The sequence below is a fragment of the Amyelois transitella genome, chromosome Z (genome assembly GCF_032362555.1).
Source record: "Amyelois transitella isolate CPQ chromosome Z, ilAmyTran1.1, whole genome shotgun sequence".
Classification (NCBI taxonomy): domain Eukaryota; kingdom Metazoa; phylum Arthropoda; class Insecta; order Lepidoptera; family Pyralidae; genus Amyelois; species Amyelois transitella.
The window spans coordinates 5,225,363-5,229,736 of record NC_083535.1 but is presented as its reverse complement, the minus strand read 5'-3'; positions in this window follow the sequence as shown (position 1 = coordinate 5,229,736).

The window sequence follows — 4,374 nt, the reverse complement described above, 5'->3', positions numbered from 1 at the left end:
TATATGTGTTTTTTTTCTCATTTAGAAAGACCGTTTATACAAAATAACGTTATATTTACACGAGTTGTTTAAAACAAGTCCAAAATTAACTTTTTGTCTTATAAATATTTTAGTTGTTCATTTTCATCCGAGTTACATATGGATAATAAACTAACCGGTAAGTGGAACTTTTTTTTACATACATATGGTCACGTCTATATCCCTTGCGGGGTAGACAGAGCCAACAGTCTTGAAAAGACTGAATGGCTACGTTCAGCTATTTGGCTTAATGATAGAATTGAGATTCGAATAGTGACAGGTTGCTAGCCCATCGCCTAAAAAAGAATCCCAAGTTTGTAAGCCTATCCCTTAGTCGCCTTTTACGACATCCATGGGAAAGAGATGGAGTGGTCCTATTCTTTTTTGTATTGGTGATGGGAACCACACGGCACTATTTTTTATTTCTTATAATATAACAGGGCGTCCATATTTAGGACAAAACGAATAAAACAAACGCGGCGGCAATAGTTTGGGCAAGCGCCTAATAAATATGCTATAAAAATTACATTCTTGGAAATTACCACGGGTGTGAAGCCACCTAAATCTCTAGTATCATTACACATAACATAGTAGTTAGGTTAGTTAGTAGATAGGTCAATAAATTTAAAAATCCAATGTAATGTGAGCTTACAACAGTGTGGAAGTGTTGTTTAATCACGATCACCTAAGACTGGACTTTGTTCGAACGCAACCAAACGTTTACGACGTTCGACGTTCGACGTTTGCATTTTTCATTTCAACTGAAAAAGACAAAGGATACTTTTCATTCCGGAAATAAGTTTATTTTGCTTTGATCGCAAAAAACACCAATTTGCGCGAGGTAAATGCTAGTAAGTAAATATTCTTCTAACAAGATGATACAGCATGTCTTTACAAATACTACGAGTACCTTTTAAATCCTGCTTTCTATACAACTTACATACAATTCAGCATTATTAAATGCAGATTAAGTTTTGGCATACGAAGGATATTCAAAGCACTACCTGAGTTAGTAGTCGGGCACTTTATTGCTTAGTGAGTTTCAACGCTTGTTAGAGGCAAAGTTGTTTGATAATTTGCTGAGAAATCTTCTTCACTGGGAAACCTCTTATTGACCTATGGCATTTGCACATTGGTTGTGAAACTTTCTAGAAATGGGTGTTAAAAATCTTCTTTATCAGAAACTTTCTACAAATAATTGTAGTTGTCAAGCTTTCTGCGAAGCATTGACATTGTAAATATCTGAAGGATAACATTACTGAGAATTTTGGTATTACTCGCTGTCAGCAGAGCAATCAGGCGAATAATTGAATACCTTTGCAACGTTAGTAGGTTGCTACAATTGGAGCTGTTGATATTAATAAATACGAACTAACAGTTGAGACTCCATCTTACTAATGATGGTTAAGTTTCCTTCAGATATGCAAAAAGGAAATATTTTTGTGACATAATAAATCATAAGTCTTTAATATTTAGTAGGTTTGTAGTTTTATGCATGCTTTCGGTGCATTCACTTAAAATGAAAAATCCCGCCAATTTCCAAAGAAATTTCGAGAAATCTAGTGCAGTTTAATTTGTCACTCAAGTTTTCATATCTTAATGTTTATACATTTTGGATCCGGAGGGGTTTTTACGATATTATAAATAGAGCATTACTCAGTGAGCTTTTCTTTTAATGAGTGCAATGAACTCGCAGTTTACAGACCCGTAGTTGAGTCAGGCAGAAAACCAGAAACGCTGTAATTTTAACAAAGTAGAAACGTGCTCAACGCCGCTTTAAGAGGATTATGACTATTGAACAATAGTTTAGATGTTCTGAAACTGCTGACATTAATTATTTTCTACTATGTTACTACTGCGAATGCTGTTATGATTTAACTAGTAACTGGCTGTTGAATTAATTGTATAAACTAAAATCCTCTAAACGTTCACGTCATTACGCGGTACGGGGCCTATTACCAAGATCCACGATTAGCTTTATGGAATAATGCAAGGAAATTGAATTACAGATAGAGACAACTTGCTAGTTCCTCATCTAAAAGAATATTTGCATGGAAGACAATAAAAGCTGACTTGCAGTATATCACTAAATATAATTTAAGCATATAGTATAATATAGCGATACAGTTTGAATAGAGAAATAAAGTTATTGTTATAAATCAATCATTATATTGGGAATAGAAGGTGAAGAATTAACGATATGCAACTTCAGAGGTAAGAAAAAATTGATTAAGAAAAAAGAATTAATGTCTTCAACTTGAATATTGTAAATACAGTCACCACAAGGTGCTTTTAAAAAAGGCTTTTGAAGCGGTTTTCACTTTCCGGTAGATAATAGCAAGTACTAAACTCAAATACAGAAAACTGTAAGGTTTATTCCCTAGTAAATATGAATCTATTTCTTTTTAAGTTTAAATTTGTTCTCAATTATGGTTTAGCATATTGTTTTTTTCAATAAGTTGGAGACGCTCGCGACTCGCGAATTTGCTCGAAGCGTGCGACAAACGTTTCGGGCTTATGCCGTCTTGCTAAAAATTTTTAAACCATTATTATAGGTAGGTATTCTCTAAAATCAAATGTTTAACCACGGAGTATTACGTCAAACTATCAAAGCCTCAGGCTTTGATTAATCCAAGCGTACCTGTTGCGCCTGATACTGACGTATTTTCCGTGTTCTGACATATTCAATTTAGGCCCAGTCGATAAAGCGAGAACTCACGAAGCATGGGCGCTTAATATTAGTAAAAAGAAAGGAATGTAATTTTGTGTTATTTCTCTCTTTAATAAGACCAAGTTTTTTACTTGCTTACCTATCCTGAGCTATCAAGTCTAAGAATAAATAGGGTATACGAATCGTACACTTACAGAATTTTTTTTCTAAGTAAGTTATTTTGTCACGCACGACATGTTCTTGATTGGTGAATCACTTCGCCAAATAAGCAGAAAACGACAGCCGTTTTACCACATAGACTTTAGCAGGAATTTAGATTTAGAATGACCATTCCAACGTCTTTATTAAAAACATATTTTAGAATCATATTTAATTTCAATATTCAAAACCAATTTCCAGTGAACAGCTCTCTCTATCGTAGGTTCCAGTAATTACATCAGTGGCGCGGGCGTCGAGCCGTGAATGTTCGGCTGCAACTAACTCAATTACCCATCGGGGCAGCGCAGATGGAGAGCTTAAAGGTCTGTCACCACACACCAGGGCAGTGGCTCATTGTTGTAAAAATAAATATTTTCTTAGTTTAACCTTCTTCAAGGCAGTCTAACCGTGAAGCTGCCTCAATAAAAGCATGATGCGCAAGAAGTCGCAGACAGGTTTAAATTCTACCTTTGCTGCCTGGTGCATCCATTGAGACATTCATTTTCTAAGTTAGGTATGCATTTATTTGCGTGGTAGGTAATCGATCTCTTGCGGTGATAAAAGCATCGTGGAGAAACCTAAACGTTTAGCTAAATGAATGTGAAACCGTAATCCAATATGGGTTAGGTTCCCTTATAAAGGAGATCACGCTGGGAGCCACTTAGCATAAAAAATATTATCCAATCCAGGATAATGGTCAAAGGTGGACACCGGGCTCATCTTCAGAGAGGTGACTATGTTACCGAGACTAATATCAAAAGGAAGAAGAGACTTTGTATGGAATGACACTGTAGCTCCGTTGAGTGCAAGTACATACAAGAAATATGTGTGTCATTATTTTTAGACTCCAAACGAGATACATCTCACGCATGGCCCTGATGTGTGGAATAGACCTTAAAGCTCCCAGCTCTTTTAACGACATCATTGGGTATACGTCAGATCCGAGCGTCGATGCATAAAATGGTCAATACAATTACCTGATAGTGTTAGCTCCAGCTTTTAAAAACAATGTTAGGGATTTTATACGGTTTTAAAAAACGTTCAACAATACTATTTTTACCCTTTTTTTCGGATACACTAATAAATTATCATGAAAATTGTGTAGGAAAGTCGTTGCGCTGATGCATTATATTGCCAACTCAATTAGCTCATATAGCGATAATTTTAAATACAATTCATGTATGTACATTAAGTTCAATGTTGTATGAGTGCTATTAAGTAAGAGTGCTAGGTATTATTGCTAGATAAGATTACAGTATATATGTACCTACGCCTATTATGTTGATATTGTAGTTAATTCTTCAAGAGGAGCACTGCAATTATTATAATTTTATAATGGTACCATAAAATTACCAATTTTACTATAAAATTATCTTCTTAAAAACTCTTCAAACTAAAAAACTTGAAAATAAAAGGAAGTTTCTGGTCAGTCTAAATATAAAAACGTGATAAAATGTATAGTAAACAAAGTATTATGTTTTCATGGA